Source organism: Hemiscyllium ocellatum, chromosome 18 (assembly GCF_020745735.1).
Source record: "Hemiscyllium ocellatum isolate sHemOce1 chromosome 18, sHemOce1.pat.X.cur, whole genome shotgun sequence".
In the NCBI taxonomy this organism is placed as follows: Eukaryota; Metazoa; Chordata; class Chondrichthyes; order Orectolobiformes; family Hemiscylliidae; genus Hemiscyllium; species Hemiscyllium ocellatum.
Window position 1 is genome coordinate 5,201,239 of NC_083418.1, and position 20,033 is coordinate 5,221,271.

Consider the following 20,033-nt stretch of genomic DNA (forward strand, 5'->3'; position numbering starts at 1 on the left):
TGAAAAGCAGAGGAGAACATAGATCTTCCCTGAAATGGTCAGCGATTTTGCGCTTTGTCTCTCTAATGCAGAGGAGGCCACACGACAATCAACGGATGCAGTAAGTCAGGTTCGAGGAAATCCAGGTAAATCTTTCGTGCATTGTTAGAATTCCTTGAGACCTTGCACGGTGACAAGAGAGAGTAGAGTTGAGTACAGAGAGCGCATAGTAGCTTTATTTGTCATTTCTACAAGATACAACTGGTACAATAATAAAACAAAAGAGCTTTGCTCCAGGACCAAGGTGCTATATGAACGCACAGAATACGTGACAGTACAGTCATACACAAGGCAGCATAAAATGTATAAAAAGTGCAAAATCTGTAAGGTTGCGCAGTAATTCCTGACAAGAGAAGATAATACACACAATGGTGGACAAAGTACAACTCAACAATGAATGATCATTAATAAAACATTGTCTTTTGCAGCCATTTAAAAAGTTGTCCATAAATTGCAAATGGAAGCGAATGTAGAGACGCTAGAAGGCTTGTGGGAAGAAACAATTGTATAGACTGGCTGTGGGAGACTAAAGTTTCTTGCATTTTCTGCCAGATGGCAAGAGTGCCAAGAAGTTGAAGCAAAATGCTGTTACCTTGGGGATACAGTTTGGGTTATAAATTTATTTGATGGAGGTAAAAAGACCCCGATGATCATCTTAGATATTTTCACGATTTCTTGCAGGTTCTTACGATCCGAACTGCTGCAATTCCTAAACCATGCAATGATGCAGCTGCTCAGGATATTCTCAATGAACCCTCTCTAGAATGTATTGAGGACAGCATGTGTGCGAGAGGCTTTCCTCAACCTACTCAGAAAATAGAGTCACTGCTGTGCTCTCTTGACTATGTAGCTGGCGTTGTCAGACAAAGTGAGACTACCCACCAGATGCACGCAAAGAAATCTGTGGCTCTTCACAATCTGCATTGGGAAGCCATCAATGTCCAGCAAAGCATGATGGTTCTGTGACTTTTTTAAGTTAACGAAAACTCTTTCGTTTTCTCCACGTTTAGTGGCAGGATGTTGGCTCAGCAGCAGTCCTTTAGCTGTTGCATGTCCTCTCTGTATGCTGACTCATCAGTCTTGCTAATGAGATCCACTACCGTCATGTTAACAGCGAACTTAGTTACATAATATCAACTGGATATCGTTGCAGAGCCGCGTGAAAGCAGGGGGAACAATAGTGGACCAAGCACACATCCCTGGAGAGCGCCGTGCAGAGTGCGATGCTGTTGGAGATGCTATTTCCAATGTGGACTGATTGTGTAATCGAAGTCCGTAAGTTCAGTATCCAGTTAAAAAGGGAGGCATTCAAGCCCAGCAGACCCGGCTTTGCAGTCAGATGATGAGCAATGACAATATTACATGAAGAAATGAATTCAATGAACAGTAATCTGACGAAGGTGTTCTTCTTGTTCAGGTGGATGAGGCCAGATGGAGTGTTGTAGGGATGGCATCATATGTTCAACGATCGAGGTGACAGAAAAACTGCAGAGCTTCTTTAAGGGGGGAGGGGAGTGCAACAAGCTGATAATATGTCACATAACGAGCCTCTCGGAACAATTCATGATGGTGAGTAGTAACACAACGGGGCCGCATTCACTGAGACAGGGCACTGAGGACGTCTCGGGCACAGGGATAATCACAGTGACTTGGTGCACGTTGGAACGATGGAGCAACTAAGGGATATGTTAAAGATATCCGTGAGAACATCTGTCTGCACCTTGGAGGATCCTCTGAGCAGTCTGCCACGGATGTGTGTGGTCCAGCAGCCTGCCATTGATTAACTTTGCATTAAGTTTCCCCCATGTCCGTCGTGGTAAGAAAAAACACCAGGTCCTTGGAATGGTATGGTTAATGCAACATCTGTTCATGGCACAGATATGCATAGATTTGTTAAACTCTTCCGGGATGGAGGCATCACCAGCACCAGCACCAGCAGGTGATGCTGTGCTGTGTTTGGTGATGGTTTTCATTCTCTTGCATATGCTCCGCATCTGACTAGCCTGAAAAAAGGCTGCATATTCTCTGCGCGTGTGCGTTATTTGCCTCTTCATTGACCTGGAACTGATTGGTCCTCGCTGTTGTAAATGCCACCTTGTCACGTGCTCTGAAGTAGCAATCACGGGTCCGCAGCGATGCACGCACCTTTGTGGTCATCGTGGCTTCTGGTTGTAGAGAGCTTAGACACAGGGACGTCTTCAGTGTAATTGTTTATGAAGCAAATCAATTACATTGGGTACTCCTCGAAGTTGATGGAGTCACAATTGGCTGCTGCCTCATCAAACAGATATCAGTGAGTGTGCTCAAAGCAATCTTCAACACAGAAATTGCTCGTGCTGACCAGGTTTTCATCTGCTTCAGAATAGGTTTGACAAATCTGAGCAGCGGTTATATGATAGAATTAGCATAACGGTGATGTCTCTGAGGAGGCAAAGTGCAGGCAGGCTCTGCCATGTTTGTATTGAGGAATTTTGCACAAACAATACACGGCATGCTCCCCGCTCTCAATACAATGTAAATTTCCTGATAGAATATAGATTACATTAGATTCCCTATGGTGTGTAAACAAGCCCTTCGGCCACACCAATCCTCCAAAGAGCAATGCACACCATCACATGCATCCCTGACAAATGCACCTAACACTACAGGTAATTTAGCATGGGCAATTTACCTAACCTGCACATCTTTGGACTGTGGGAGGAAACCGGAGCAGCCAGAGGAAACCCACGCAGAATCAGAGAATGTGCAAATACCACTCGGATAGTCGCCCGAGCCGGGAATTGAATGCGGGTCTCTGGTGCTGTGAGGCAGAAGTACTGACCACTGTGCCACCGTGACACCCAGGCAGCACGGATTTGAGATTTGTATGGTTAAAATCTTCAGCAACAATGAAGAGTCACATCAGGGTGTGCACTATTCAGTCTGCTAATACCCTCATGCAGTTCACAGAATTCCTCCTGAGCATTAACACTGCACGTAATATCGAGGTACTCCCCAACTATCAGGACAGCAGTGAATTTCCATGGCAAATAAAATGGCCTACATCCAATAATCAAAAACTGCACCAGTGATGAGCAGTAACTGTAGACTTGCACAGAGTCTTTGCACCATTTCGTGTTGATGTAGACACGCAGACTCTCACCTCGAGCCTCCCTACACAACGATGCATTATGGACGACAAGAAACAAGGCAAGAACATCCAGCTGTAGGGAAATGTCCGGAACTTGTCGCTAAGCTATGTTTCCATGAAAACAAAGACGCAGCAGTCTCTGCCACAGTAGGATGAAGTCCAACATTTTGTCCAGGAAGGAGACATTGCAGAGTCCGATGGTCGAGAGAGCTGTCGAGCTTGGGTTTGTTTTTAACCCAGCACAAACTCCTGGTCAGGTTCGTTTTCGGTCAGTTCCTGGACTTGAGCAGTGTTTGCATAATGTAACAATACTTGTAAATACTGGGTTTCCTGTTTCCCCCATGCCTAACAAAACAGAAATTAAGTCGCCCTCGGTCAGGAGAGGCCACTGCGAGGTGAGGTGTGGCAGCAGGTTTTGCACCCTGAAAGACAGAGCACAACTTGTGACTGATTCAGAAATATCCATGGTATGTGCGCCCATACCAACTCAAACACCCGGTTGCCAGTCATTACAAATTCCTTTCACGCACCCCCAACGGCGGATCTAACCTGGAACTCCTCCTCTGTCAAAATAAGGCCACACGTCAACTGGAGGTAAAACACCTCATTTTCAGCCAGAAAATTACAAACTTAAGGTTTCAACATAGAAATCACTAGGTTGCAAATCTCCACACCCTCCACCTCATCGCAGGTCCAATTCTCCCCCTTCCGGCCTATCTCCTGGAACTGATCTAATGTGTCAATCGTCTTTCTAACTGACACGTTCCACAGCCCCAACTGTCCAATCTCATGCTGCTCCTACATGCACCCACTTCAAACCATCCTACCTCCCTGTCCCCGAAGCCGCACCCTTTTCTGGAATTATTTCTCATCTCCCTTCCCCCTTTCCAGTGCTGACGATGTGTCCTTTTCGAAACGTCGACTCGACTGCTGTTCAGATGCTGCATGAACTGCTGTGATTTTTCTTGCCATATCCAGTTTTTTTTTTGTCGATTATGACTTTCCAGCATCTTCTGTCCTCATTATCTTCAATTTGTGATTTTCCTCATCCTTTTCAGGAGTTGTAGCCCCACTTCCCCAGAATCTACAAACATGTTTCCTTGTTGCTTTCAAAATATATAAATAATACACCGCAAGAAGTCACGAAGCAAGGTGGTCAAAAGTATTCATTTAGTAATAACAATAAATTGGTGACGGCCTTCCGAGAGGATTAGATGTAACATAATTCGTGGAATGGTGGTTGCTTGCGTCCAGAAATTCAACATCTACTGGGACCACTTGAACGGTAGTTCATACATTGTTCAGCGAAAATGTCATTCAAAGCCGATTAGATAAACTGTCAGATGGCCACGACAAAACCAAAAGACAATAATTTATTCGACAGGTCTGACAACACGCAAGAAGGGATAAACAGGATAGAACCTGTTGGCGAGTTCGAAACCAAGAAGATTTGAAGCATTGTTTCATTCAGAAGCCGGTCGAGAAAAGAGTTCGACAGTAGAGCGAATGTAAGTTTTAAATCGGAGAATGTTTAGCGAGTACAATGAAAACAGTTGTTTTCTCCTGTCAATGCGAGATGCTTGGAAGTAGAATGGCTCAGCGGAGTTGAATTTCTGGAAATATGAGAAATGGAATGTTTACGGTCTTCTGCTGTCCACACTCGTAAGAAACTGTGCACTAGGAATTGAAATTGAAAATTTACGATGAAAAGCAGACTTAGCCCTCTGATTGTGGTGTAGCTTTGTTCAGAACAATAGGTTGTTGCTAAGGCTAAAATTGACCAAAATAATAGATGGCGAGGTTATCCACGTACTTAGTTGGAGCAGTAGGAGTGGAGAGCTCAGCTTGAAGTACCAAATGCCAATTATTCATCTTGGCTGTCTGAATTGCTTAGTTAAACATTCTCCCAGTTTAATGAAAACAACTTTGCTATCAGAGCTAGATGTTTTCATGTCAGCATGTTCAAATATGAGAAGACACTCCATGGAGTAGATGTGACTTAAATATTGACTCTAGCGTCAGAGATGTTGACACATTTCTGCACCAAAACAGCACTACCATTCCTATCAAATCAAACTGAACAAAAGACTAGTCACATAGACATTTCCTGTCTGTCGACTCTGCCAATGGACCGCTTCGGGCCCGATGTAGGAATAGGACGTGGTGACATCTGTTCGCCAGTGGGCCACTTCATTCTTGCTTACGACCTATCAACCGAAATTCATTTTGAACTTCTTAGCCATCAGCTTGATAAGTGTTATATAATGCACAGGTTTGCTTCTCGAAAGAATGAGCGAAATCTGATTTAATGCAGACGCAAATTCAAGTTGTCCCTGCTCGATCAGAAGACAGATATCGCGATCAAATTGAATACAGAAAACAATCAATGTTTTCTGGGAGTCAAAAAGAAGTACTGGAAGAACGGAAACATAGGAGACAGAGGGTAGTAGTTGATGGATTATGTTCATCTTGGAGCGCAGTTACTAGCGGTGTACCACAAGGATCTGTTTCGGGACCATTGCTTTTTGTTATCTTTATAAATGATCTAGAGGAAGGACTTGAAAGCTGGGTAAGCAAGTTTGCGGATGACACAAAAGTCGGTGGAGTTGTGGATAGTGAGGAAGGAAGTGGTAAGTTACAGCGGGATATAGATAAGTTGCAGAGCTGGGCGGAAATGTGGCAAATGGAATTCAATGTAGCTAAGTGCGAAGTCGTTCACTTTGGTAGGAATAACAAGATGATGGATTACTGGGCTAATGGTAGGCTACTTGGTAGTGTGGATGAGCAGAGGGATCTTGGTGTCCATGTGCACAGATCTCTGAAAGTTGCCACCCAGGTAAATAGTGCTGTGAGGAAGGCATATGGTGTACTGGGCTTTATTGGCAGAGGAATTGAGTTCCGGAGTCCTGAGGTCATGTTGCAGTTGTATAAGACTCTGGTGCGGCCTCATCTGGAGTATTGTGTGCAGTTTTGGTCACCATACTATAGGAAGGATGTGGAAGCTTTAGAACGAGTGCAGAGGAGGTTTACCAGGATGTTGCCTGGAATGGTAGGAAAATCTTATGAGGAAAGGCTGAGGCACTTGGGGCTGTTCTCATTGGAGAAGAGAAGGTTTAGGGGAGATCTGATAGAAGTGTATAAGATGATTAGGGGTTTAGATAGGGTAGATACTAAGAACCTTTTACCGCTAATGGAGTCAGGTGTTACTAGGGGACATAGCTTTAAATTAAGGGGTGGTAGGTATAGGACAGATGTTAGGGGTAGATTCTTCACACAGCGGGTTGTGAGTTCATGGAATGCCCTGCCCGTATCAGTGGTGAACTCTCCTTCTTTATGGTCATTTAAACGGGCATTGGATAGGCATTTGGAAGTTATTGGGCTAGTATAGGCTAGGTAGGATTCGGTCGGCGCAACATCGAGGGCCGAAGGGCCTGTACTGCGCTGTATCCTTCTATGTTCTATGTTCTATATATTTGGAACTCAGGTCCTATACCACTTCCACAGACAAAATGTTCTTGAACAGTTATCTTAATTCGACCTTCATGTCCACCAGTGCTGTAATAATTATCTGAACAAGTCATTACTTTGTTTTCTTTGATATTATCTCCTTCAAAATCAGTTTCTCTAGATTTTGAAACTAAAACTATCCAATACTAATGCACCCTATTTCACTGCAAAGATCAGAAGAAGATCATTTTTTATGAGAACAGAAATAAAGGTACGACCGTCTTTAGAGAGAAAACACAGTTACCATTTCGACTCCAAGAAGTCTTCTTCGGAAGTCTTCACAATGAACAGGAAACAGTAGACGGAAAATGAAAAAAGAAGCCAAACTGCCGCGAATACACCACCCACAAGCGCAGCAAGTCCTACTCGAAAATGCTGTAATAGAGCTATCAACATCAGTGGAGAACGGAACAAAGCTTATTCTTCAGTTTTCAACCTGTTATGACGTAGTTTGCAAAGTCCGAAGTATGATTAGGTTACAAAAAGCGGGATGACAGCGGGATGTAGGAAGTCTGAAAAAAGCAAGTGCTTGCTTTGCTTTGAAGAAGGTTGGCAGTGATGAAAATGGAAATTAACAACAGTAAAGGGGACTTAATTAATACTCAGAATCGTTGCAGCACACAGGGACGTTATTCTATTTGTGAGGTTTCAGTTCAGCCATTTCATAATCACGACTGCTGTCGGGTTTGATTTCCATTCCAGGCTTAGGTGACTGCCTGATGGAAGTTTGCACATTCGCCCAATTTCTGTGTTGTTGCTCTGGTTTGAAACCACATTGTAAACATTTGCAGGATATTTGGAATCTCCATTGAACGCACACAGTTACAGAGACAGGGATGTGGAGAGTGTCTGGATAAGACGAAATTCAGAGGATCTTTGTGAACCTAAATCGACAGAGTGGGGTAAATCTGCGGTTTCCTGGGTGAGCTATATGGACAGAGAGGAGTCAGGGTATTCTTCCCTGAGGGAGATACATTGACAGAGTTGTGTTAGTTGGGTTAGTTGCTCTTACCTGTGTCAGTTACGTTGATATAGTAGGGTCAGTCTGCCCTTCCCTGAGAGAATTTCTTTCACAGAGTGGTGACAGTCTGCTCTTCCCGTTTTTGGCTCAGATTTCCAGCAACTGCAGCTGTTTGTTTTATGTTAACGTTCATAACGTTTTGGATAAAACCAATGACCTGCCAGCATCGGAAAATCCGTAGATGTACTGGTATACCGATATGTTTGCTGAACAATCCAAACATTCCATGAGCGGTAATAGGATCCGGGCCGCGGTGCTGAGAGTAACGAATCCTTACAAATAAATAACAAGACAAGGCGATAGATGCTATCGTATTTGGTCGAAATAAAACACCCTTTCTGGCCATTCTGCCCACTGTGCATTGCGGCTAATCAGAGAGCCATCTATTCTCGTAACAGTTTCTAACTTTGGCCCAAAGTCTTGTGTGTACTAATGTTTCCAGTGCAAATGTCAATGAGGTTATCCTGTGTTCTTAAATGGCACAATAATGGGGCATTTTCAAAACAAATTGTAACTCTTTTGAGGAACTTATGCTCATTATCACCCACAGAGGGAGACACACAGGAGATTACCCCGAGACTGACAGAAGGGTCCGTTGTGGTGAGCTGGAATTTGAAATGGACAATAGAATAAATGCAAAAACAGAGAGGCGTCGTCCCAGCGGAGCGACAACCCGGACCACGGAGAAAGCGAGGGATTTACCACAAGCCAGGTGGAATCGAACGTACAATCTTCTGGTCCGAGGTCAGATGCGTTATCTGTTACGGCACTGACCCAAGAAAGGCACAACGTTGCGGCAGCATGTCGATATGTAATGTCATGGACTTTCACCGAATCAGAATTAAGAAGGTGAACAAGCAGCGAAGATAATCACCAACACTGCTTCATTTCAAAGCTTCCAAATTGTGAAGCAGTGCCTTTCATTGGCAAAGGAGAAACATTTGTCCTTACCTGCCTGCTTCAGGGTCGCCTCCTTTTCTGCTGGAAGTTTTCATCGCTTTTTTCACAGTCATGTCGCGATTTCATGATCCACTCCAGTGAAAAAGTGTCATGGTGTCGTCCAAGCAAGACCCTGCAGAAACGCAGGGAGAGACTTCGGGTCATTTCGAGCTCAGGATGTGGACATAGACGAGATGCGTGACACCTTTTATTGGCGGCGCCACTTCACTGCAAATTAGCGGCTCGAAACGAGCCGTTGTTAGCATCAGCTTGATTTGTACCTTCCTGCAGTGCATTTGCTAAAAAAAATCAGATAGAACCCATCCGGCCCAGGGATTTTTTCACACTCTGCAGTATTTCTAATAACTCTTCCTTGTGAACCTCTATGTCTTCTAGTCTGGACGCCAGTATCTCTGTATCACCCTCGCCAACATTTTCATTTTCTGAAGCAAACACTGTCCAAAAATATTTACTTTCTGCTTCCCCCCAATCTCCTCTGACTCCACACACAAATTCCCACTATTATCCTTGATTGTCCCAAAATTAACTCACGTCATTCTTTTATTCCTGACATAGCCATGGAAAGCATGTGGGTTCACCCTGATCCTATCCACCAACAACTTCTCATGTCTGCTCCTGGCTCGTCCCAGCTCTCTTTTTAGTTTTTTTCCTGACATTGTTGTAACTCTCGAGCGCCCTAACTGAGTTTTCGCATATTGTACTCACATAAGACTTCTTGTTCTTCTTGACCAGGGATTCCACTTCCTTAGTAAACCAAGGCTCGCGTGTTCTACATCTTCCTCCCTGCCTGACATGATCTATACTTATCTAGGACACACAAGAGCTTTTACTTGAATAAACTCCACATTTTGAATGTGCTCACCCCCTGCAGTTTCTTACCACATTCAATGCTGCCAAAAACCTACCTCAGTGCATCGTAATTTCCCTTACCCCAGCTGAAACTCTTGCTCCGCGGAGTACACCTATCCCTTTCCATCACGAATGTTAACCTGACAGAATTGTGATCGCTGTCTCCAAAGTGCTCACCTACATCCAAATCTAAAATCTGGCATTGCTCGTTTCCCAGATCTAAATCTAAAGTGGCTTCGTCCCTTGAATGCCTGTCTACATACTGTGTCATGAAGCACTCCTGCACACACTGTACAAAAACTGACCCATCTATAGTAGTCGTAATGTAGTGATCCCAGTCAACATTTGGATATTGTCTTGAGTGTTCCAGAGTATTTCATTGTCCAAGAGTCCGGATGAAGATTGTATTCCTCACGTACGGGAGCAAGAATTCTTTCAATGTCTCAGATGAGTTCCTGTCCCGAGAACATCAGAGTCAATGTCCCGTCCTCTTCTCCGTCCGAGAGTTCACAATTCTTCATTCTCCTCTGATTCCATTTCCCAAAGAGTTTCTCAAGATTTCCACAGCTGGAACCTAGATTATATGGTTTGCTTCTTAAACATTTTTTTCACCTGCCAATTGAAAATATTTTCACAGTATCTCTTCACAATCCTCTGGCTTGCACCATGTCCAGGGATGAGAAGTCCCGTTTGGTGGAGAGATTCCCGAGGCTGGTGAGTTTCACTTTGGAAAAAAGATGGTTAAGTGGCAATTTACTGCGGCTGTTTGTAATGATGGGAGAGGGAGCAGTGGGGAATGAGAACTTTGACGAGGAGGAGAAAGTGTTGCCACTGACCAGAGTCATTGAACAGAGGACAGGGATGAAAGGAATCAAGTGAAAAGCAGCACTTCTGCTCAGGACGTTCCATAACAACTGCAGAAACCCGATGTGTCGAGCAGTGTATCTGGAAAGAGAAACAGAGTTAATGTTTTAATTATGAAACATTTCTGATGAAGAACGCGAGTTTCACAAGTCTAATGAAATTACCGGCCCGGTTTGCAAAACAGGTTTTCTGCACTTGAGCGAAAACTGCACTGTCAGGGAGGCATTCATAACGTATGTAAGCAGGATTCGAACCTACATGGGGAAACCCTAACAGATTTTTAATCCATCGCCTTAACCACTCGGCCATGACTGCAGACAATGAAAAGTGCAGACAGTGAAGATTGCAGACAGTGAAGATTGCAGACAGTGAAGATAGCAAACAGTGAAATCTACTTGACCATCAATCTAATCAGCCGTAATCTCATTGAAAGCTGTCGCTGACTTGATGGGGTAAATGTTTCCATCTCTTTTCATACCTTTGCTGTCATTTGTAAGGTGCTAGACATCAATGTAAAAGAAGAAAAGCACAAAGTTTGGAAAATATATTTGCAGACAAACTGAGTCAAAATAATTTATTGAAAGGAAAATCACACTTTGCAATTTGCTAGATCTCTTTGCGAACATGACCAGCAGAGCTAATCAAGGGAGCTATTGATCTGAGTGTTCTTGGACATGATACAAACAAAGGTTAGTGACATATTCTGGCGAACGAAATGGTCTTTCCTGATGTTTACAATGAAAGTTCCCAATAAAATACAGAAATTAAGTCGCATGTAGATACATTTCAATGTGATAAGATTCACTTTCAGTCCCTAATTACCACAGAGATGGAGGGGGCGAGTTAGTTTTCTGCATTATTCAACTCCTCAGCATGGAAGTACAGACATGAAACCGCTAGAGATGGAGTTCCTGAATTGGGAACCAGTGACACTGAAGGAACTAGGCAAAAGTGAGGACTGCAGATGCTGGAAAGCAGATTTTAGATCAGAGTGATGCTGGAAAATCACAGCAGGTCAGGCAGCATCCGAGGAGCAGGAAAGTCGACGTATCAGTTGCCAGGGTTGCTGCGTTCCACAGACAATTTTCGTTTCTGGCTCAGATTTCCAGCAATTGTAGCTGTTTGTTTTATATTAACCTTCATAATGTTTTGGACAAATCCAATGACATGCTCACATCGGAAAACCCGCAGATGTACTGTTAAACTGATATGTTTGCTGAACAATCCAAACATTCCATGAGCGGGAATAGGATCCGGGCCGCGGTGCTGAGAGTAACGAATCCTTACAAATAAATAACAAGACAAGGCTATAGATACAATCGTATTTGGGCGACATAAAATACCCTTTCTGAACATTTTCGTTGCAGATTATTTTCAACTTGTCTTCCAAGATTGTCAAAGTGCGAAAAGGCCATTCTGCCCATTGTGCATTGCGGCTAATCAGAGAGCCATCTATTCTCGTAACAGTTTCTAACTTTGGCCCAAAGTCTTGTGTGTACTAATGAGTCCAGTGCAAATGTCAATGAGGTTATCCTGTGTTCTTAAATGGCACAATAATGGGGCATTTTGACACAAACTGTAACTCTTTTGAGGGACATATGCTCATTATCACCCACAGAGGGAGACACACAGGAAGATACCCCAGAACTGACAGAAGTGTCCGTTGTGGTGAGCTGGAATTTGAAATGGACAGTAGAATAAATGCAAAAGCACACAGGCATCGTCCTGGCAGAATTGCGCAGCGGCACGACAATCCAGACCACATTAGAAGCGAGGCATTTCCCATGAGCCATGGTCGGACTCGAGCCTACAACCGTCTTTTACCGAAGTCAGACGCGTTATCTGTTACGCCACTGGCCCAAGCGAGCCCCGGGGGCTGGCAGCATGTCGATATGTAATGTTATGGACTTCCACGGAATCAGAATTAAAAAGGTGAACAAGCAGCGAAGATAATCACCAACACTGCTTCATTTCGAAGCTTCCAATTTGTGAAGCAATGCCTTTCACTGGCAAAGGAGAAACATTTGTCCTCAGCTGCCTGCTTCAGGGTCGCCTCCTTCTCTGCTGGAAGTTTTCATCGCTTTTTTCACAGTCATGTCGCGATTTCATGATCCACTCCAGTGAAAAAGTGTCATGGTGTCGTCCAAGCAAGACCCTGCAGAAACGCGGGGAGAGCATTCGGGTCATTTCGAGCTCAGGATGTGGACATAGACGAGATGTGTGACACCTTTTATTGGCGGCGCCACTTCACTGCAACTTAGCGGCTCGAAACGAGCCGTTGTTAGCATCAGCTTGATTTGTACCTGCCTGCCGTGCATTTGGTAAACAACATCAGATAGAACCCATTCGGCCCAGGGATTTTTTCACACTCTATTTTCGCACTCTGCAGTATTTCTAATAACTCTTCCTTGTGAACCTCTATGTCTTCTAGTCTGGATGCCAGTATCTCTGTATCATCCACGCCAACATTTTTATTTTCTGGAGCAAACACTGTCCAAAAATATTTACTTAGTGCTTCCCCACATCTCATCTGACTCCACACACAACTTCCCACTAAACTCTTGCTCCTTGGAGTACATCTATCCCTTTCCATCACAAAAGTTAACCTGAGAGAATTGTGATCGCGGTCTCCAAAGTGCTCACCTGATTCCAAATGAAAATGTGTTGCTGGTTAAAGCACAGCAGGTTAGGCAGCATCCAAGAACAGGAAATTCGACATTTCGGGCATAAGCCCTTCATCAGGAATGAAGGGCTTTCCTGATGAAGGGCGTATGCCCGAAACGTCGAATTTCCTGTTCCTTGGATGCTGCCTAACCTGCTGTGATTAACCCGCAACACATTTTCAGCTGTGATCTCCAACATCTGAATACCTCATTTTTTTACCTAATTCCAAATGTAAAACCTGGCCAAGCTCATTACCCAGTACGAAATCTAAAGTGTCTTCGTCCCTTGAAAGCCTGTCTACATCCTGTGTCAGGAAGCCCTCCTTGCACACACTGACCCATCTATAGTAGTAGTACTGTAGTGATCCCAGTCAATATTTGGATATTGTCTTAAGTGTTCCAGAGTATTTCGTTGTCCAAGAGTCCAGATGAAGATTGTATTCCTCACGTACGGAAGCAAGAATTCCTTCAATGACTCAGATGTTTTCCTGTACCGAGAATATCACAGTCAATGTCCCGTCCTCTACTCGTTCACAGAGTTCACACTTCTTCATTCTCCTCTGATTCCATTTCCCAAAGCGTTTCTCAAGATTTCCAAAGCTGGAGCGTAGATTATATGGTTTGCTTCGGAAACATTTTTTTCAACTTCCAGTTGGCAATATTTTCACAGTATCTCTTCACCATCCTCTGGCTTGCACCATGTCCAGGGATGAGAAGTCCCGTTTGGTGGAGAGATTCCCGAGGCTGGTGAGTTTCACTTTGGAACAAAGATGGTTAAGTGGCAATTTCCTGCTGCTGTTTGTAATGATGGGAGAGGGAGAAGTGGGGAATGAGAACTTTGACGAGCAGGAGAAAGTGTTGCCACTGACCAGAGTCAGTCAACAGAGGACAGGGATGAAAGGAATCTAATGAAAAGCAGCTCTTCTGCTCAGGACGTTCCATAACAACTACAGAAACCCGATGTGTCGAGCAGTGATTCTGGAAAGAGAAACAGTCATAATGTTTTAAATATGAAACATTTCTGATGAAGAACGCGAGTTTCCCAAGTCTAATGAAATTACCGGCCTGGTTTGCAAAATAGGCTTTCTGCACTTCGAGGGAAAACTGCGCCAGCAGGGAGGCATTCATAACATAGTCAGCAGGACTCGAACCTACGGGGGGGAACCCCAATGGATTTCTAATCCAACGACTTAACCACTCGGCCATGACTACAGACAATCCAGTTACCTTGAGCATCAACCAAATCAGCCGTAATCTGTTTGAAAACTGTCGCTGACTTGAAGGGCTAATTGTTTCCATCTCCTTTCATACCTTTGCTGTCATTTGTAAGGTGCTCGACACCAATGTCAAAGAAGAAAAGCACAATGTTAGGAAAATATATTTGCAGACAAACTGAGTCAAAATAATTGGTTGAAAGGAAAATCACACTTTGCAATTTGCTAGATCTCTTTGCGAACATGACCAGCAGAGCTGATCAAGGGAGCTATTGATCTGAGTGTTCTTGGACATGAAACAAACAAAGGTTAGTGACCCATTCTGGCGAACAAAATGGTCTTTCCTGATGGTTACAATGAAAGAGATAGTTCCCAATAAAATACAGTGATTAAGTCGCATGGAGATATATTTCAATGTGATAAGATTCACTTTCAGTCCCTAATGACCCCAGAGATGGAGGAGGCGAGTTACCTTTCTTCATTCTTCAACTCTTCAGCATGGACTTCAATTGCGAACCACCTCCCTCCGCTTCCTGGACCTTTCTACCTTCATTAATGTCGACCGACGTGACACTTACATTTTTTACAACCCCACCAACTCCCACAGCTACCTGGATTGCACCTTTCCCAACCTACCTCCTGCAAAATTGCCATCCCGTAACAAGGGTTAACAAGGTTTGCACGATTTGGACAAACAGCAGGAAGCTGAATGGGCTTCGATAGTTTTCCTGGGTACTTCAGGGCTAAGGAATGGCCGTAGAGAAGTTTATAACAGTCATGAGGAAAACGGACAGAGTAAATAGTCATGGAATACTTTCTCACAAGGCACGCGAGTTCAAAGCTAGATAACATAGCTTTAATGTAAGAACGGTAAAATTTAAAAGGGATATGAATGTCAGTTGTTTTGCACACAGACATTTTTGTGTGTGCAGAATTATTTGCCACATTTAAGGCAAATTGAATGGCAAGTGAATGGGTATATAGACAGAAAGGGTTCGGAGAGATAAGGAACACATTTTGCCAAACATGGTTCAATTAATCTCGGTTATCTGTTCAGCAGGGACAGGTTCGATAGTCGGGTCTCTTTCCGTCCTCGGCAAGTTTTGATATGCTCCAGCAGCTGACACCAGTTTTAATGGACCAATCGCAAAAAAATGCACTCTGTTTGTTACTCAGTCAGCACGTTTGCCTATATTTCTGGAGAGTGTATGGGACGAACTGACCCAGCGATGAAGGTCTTTCCGGCCTTTTGCTACCAATGATCATTCGTTTGGCACCTTCACAACTTTTCCATCAAAGATTTTGGCTGAAGAATAATACCACATGAATTATGTTATCCCCCTCAGCTCGCCAACGATTCCAGAAACTGACAGCTTTTCCCGTGGAGCAGAAACAAAACAGAAAGGATGGACCATTGCCAGACACACCGAAGCATGCAGGCTGCCTTTGATGTAGAGCAAGCCGATTATGTCATGAACTGCTCAGAGAAATGGCAGCGAAGCAATTCAAGACAGACTGGAGAATTAGTGCATTGCCAAGTCACAGAAAGTGCTCAACAAACATAAAACAAAACGGAACAGCAATAACCCATGAAAAATGAAGATTACCAATTGCACTATTAATGAAATTAGGTCAACAATGCGCTGATGCCTCCATCTGATCGAGAGAACCAATCACCAAATCCCTCACCACGACAGGAAGGAAGGAAATGAGAGAAATACAAAAACATTTCACATCGCGATTGCCAAACTTTTCGGCACAGCAACAAAAACGGTGAGCACATAAAATGCAGGATCTGGTTTCATATCAACAATGAAATATTAATCTCCATTCACTTTCAGTGAAAACGGTGAACAAAGGAAATTGTCTGAAATATGAACACCCAGCGCTGGCTAATTGGTTCCCGGATTATACTGCAGCACAGACTTTCAGATGGAAACATACCTTTCAAAGAGAATGTTTGTGGCTGTCTATATGACAATGAAAATTGTAGCCCTCACTCTCACCTCCATTATTGATCATGTTGTGTTTGGCATTCTCACCTTGCACGCTGGAGTTGAGTGTACAATTCTCTGCTGTGGAAAATCGGAGTGCTTTGGAGCAGAAAGATGCGAAGCCCGTGTGCTTCATGGAGATGTTTTTGGAATGTTTTACGGACCTGGGCAGTGGAATCCTCACAGTTCTGGGTAACATCCTCAGAGTTGCTCCTGTTGTGAAGCTCTTCTGACCTGTGGCGGTTGGAATTGATTAAGTTTTATTCCCGGTGGGTCCGGTTGTTGGTGTTGCAGATTGGATCCTGATCAATGTGTTTATTGATGGAATGCATGGATGGGTGCCCTGCTTCTAGAAATTCTCTGGCTGCCTTTTGTTGGCCCTGTCCAATTACTAGGAGAAAGTGAGGTCTGCAGATGCTGGAGATCAGAGCTGAAAATGTGTTGCTGGAAAAGCGCAGCAGGTCAGGCAGCATCCAAGGAACAGGAAATTCGTCGTTTCGGGCATAAGCCCTTCATCAGGAATGAGGAAAGTGTGTCCAGCAGGCTGAGATAAAAGGTAGGGAGGAGGGACTTGGGGGAGGGGGGATGGAAATGTGATAGGTGGAAGGAGGTCAAGGTGAGGGTGATAGCCCGGATGGGGTTGGGGCGGAGAGGTCAGGAAGAAGATTGCAGGTTAGGAGGGCGGTGCTGAGTTCGACGGAATCGACTGAGACAAGGTGGGGGTAGGGGAAATGAGGAAATTGGAGAAATCTGAGTTCATCCCTTGTAGTTGGAGGGTTCCCAGGGGGAAGATGAGGCGCTCTTCCTCCAACCGTTGTGTTGTTACGTTCTGGCAATGGAGGAGTGCAAGGACCTGCATGTCCTTGTTGGAGTGGGAGGAGGAGTTAAAGTGTTGAGCCACTGGATGGTTGGCTTGGTTGGTCCAGGTGTCCCAGAGGTGTTCTCTGAAGCGTTCCTCAATTGGGCGGCCTGTCTCCCCAATATAGAGGAGGCCACATCGGGTGCAGCAGATGCAATAGATGATGTGTGTGGAGGTGCAGATGAATTTGTGGCGGATATGAAAGGGTCCCTTGGGGCCTTGGAGAGAAGTAAGGGAGGTGGTGTGGGCGCAAGTTTTGCATTTCCTGCGGTTGCAGGGGAAGGTGCCGGGAGTGGAGGTTGGGTTGGTGGGGAGTGTGGACCTGACGAGGGGGTCACGGAGGGAGTGGTCTTTTAGGAACGCTGATAGGGGAGTGGAAGGAAATATATCCCTGGTGGTGGGGTCCGTTTGGAAGTGGCAGAAATGAAGGCGGATGATACGCTGTATACGGAGGTTGGTGGGTTGGTAGGTGAGAACCAGTGGGGTTCTGTCCTGGTGGCGGTTGGAGGGGCGGGGCTCAAGTGCGGAGGAGCGGGAAGTTGAGGAGATGCGGTGGAGGGCATCTTCGATCACGTCTGGGGGGAATCTGCGGTTCTTGAAGAAGGAGGCCATCTGGGCTGTACGGTATTGGAACTGGTCCTCCTGGGAGCAGATGCGGCGGAGACGAAGGAATTGGGAATATGGGATGGCGTTTTTACAGGGGGCAGTGTGGGCGGAGGTGTAGTCCAGGTAGCTTTGGGAGTCGGTCGGTTTATACTAGATGTCTGTGTTGATTCGGTCGCCCGATATAGAAATGCAGAGGTCGAGGAAGGGGAGGGAGCAGTCTGAGATGGTCCAGGTCAATTTGAGGTCGGGGTGGAAGGTGTTAGTAAAGTGGATGAACTGTTCAACCTCCCCGTGGGAGCACGAGGCAGAGCCGATACAGTCATCGATGTAGTGGAGGAAAAGGTGGGGTGTGGTGCCAGTGGAGTTGCGGAAGATGGACTGTTCCACATATCCTTCGAAGAGACAGGCATAGCTGGGGCCCATGCGGTTGCCCATGGCAACTCCATTAGTTTGGAGGAAGTGGGAGGATTGGAAACAGAAGTTGTTCAGGGTGAGGACCAGTTCAGTCAGTCGAAGGAGGGTGTCAGTGGAAGGGTACTGGTTGGTATGGCGGAAAAGGAAGAAGTGGAGGGCTTTGAGTCCTACGTGATGGGGGATGGAGGTGTACAGGAACTGGATGTCCATCGTGAAGATAAGGCGTTGTGGACCGGGGAAGCAAAAATCATGGAGGAGTTGGAGGGTGTGGGTGGTGTCCCGACTGTAGGTGGAGAGCTCTTGGACTAAAGGGGACAGAACCGTGTCGAGGTATGCGGAGATGAGTTCGGTGGGGCAGGAGCAGGCTGAGACAATGGGTCGGCTGGGGCAGTCTGGTTTGTGGATTTTGGGCAGGCGGTAGAAACAGGCGGTGAGGGATTGTGGGACTGAGGTTGGAGGTGGTGGATGCGAGATCCCCTGAGGTGATGAGGTTATGGATTGTCTGGGAAATGATGGCTTACCATGACCCCACCTCCCACCAGCAAAACGCCAGCTCGTGGATACCTCCTCCTACTGCCCCCTTGACCATGATCCCACCTCCCAGCACCAAACCATCATTTCCCAGACCATCCATAACCTTATAGCAGGAGGGAATTGCTTCCTGTCCTTGTCAGTAAAACGGACCCTGAATTTCCCTGCCGATTTCAGATGTTGTGGGAAAAGGGAATACAAGTCCAATTAATTGCCTGATACGGTTTTATTCGATACGTATTCTTCTTTGTTCTGAATATGCATGGATGTTTCCAGCACTGATGATCCGACAGGAGCTGATCTTTTCTGGAGAGTAGCTGTATCAGTTTGTGCGAAAGTGACCCAGTTCAGATGAGAAGAAACATTATTGTTCCCTCTTTAAAGATGACAATCTTTCACATCATGATGGATGGGGCTTTAGTGCAGTCTCATCAGCAAAGTTTTTTTGTTTTAATAGAGTCTCCCAATACTACTCTAGTGGTGATTAGAAATATAATTCCAAATAACTGCTGCGTGAATTTCTTTTCAAGTTTCTCTTCGCAGTGGTCAAGAATATGCAGTGATGTCTACATCCCTGCTGGCCATCCTGTTTCAGAGTGCAGTTATGAACTTTCCTCTGCTCGGCGCTTCAAGGAAAATTAACTGAGCCTTTTCGGCTTCGCCCTACTGTACAAACTCTGCAAACAATGCAACATGTTTGTCAATAATTCCTGAGCATTTCTATGAGATATTCTTCATATTTTTCAATCATTCTAAAAACTGGACATCAGTCTACTCGAAACAGAAAGGTAATACGTTGAGCTGGTACCAATTTCAGGTATGGATGAACGTTAGCAGGCACGGCTGCACTTTCGTTACATCAGTAGTCCATTCGTGTCACACTCGGAACGTCCTGGGTTCAAAGCCAGTCAAAAGCAATTTCTTTCCCTTGGTGGTAGCCTTTGGATTGACAGGAAAGTAACGTTCGTGCTGTTGTTCTCATCAGGAGACCTCACTTGCTCACCCATATCAGGTGCCATGGTGAAAAGGAATACAATTCCGATTAACTGCTTTGTAAAACTTTGTTCAATTTCGCTCCTCAGATAAAGTGATGACTGGAGATGTTGAAGCGCTTCAGCCAGAAAGGCTGTTCCTCCTGCAGCTCTGGTGCTGCCTGACCTGCTCTGCGTTTCTAGAACCACACTCTCGACTACCTCTCTCTCCTCCCTGCTCAAATATGTGCATCAATTTGTACACCTTCTACGGCCGTCCACTTTAAGTGCACAGTTACCAGGCACTGATCATTTCTGTACCAACAGTACCACATTTGCTTTCCATGCGAAGGCGGCCTGAATCAGCGAAAAGGAGAGCACTCATTTGCTTCTGTCACAGCAGACACTGGA

General features: G+C 45.0%; 1 non-coding gene and 1 pseudogene across 1 annotated transcript; one reads left to right on the top strand and one right to left on the bottom strand.

The window, feature by feature from the left end:
* The first annotated feature begins 12,055 nt into the window (after nucleotides 1-12,055).
* LOC132824524 (phosphoribosylformylglycinamidine synthase-like) overlaps nucleotides 12,056-20,033 on the top strand; it is a 125,643-nt pseudogene continuing 117,665 nt past the window's right edge.
* On the bottom strand, nucleotides 14,164-14,245 carry trnas-aga (transfer RNA serine (anticodon AGA)). Its single transcript has one exon. It is a non-coding gene; the product is annotated as a tRNA-Ser (tRNA).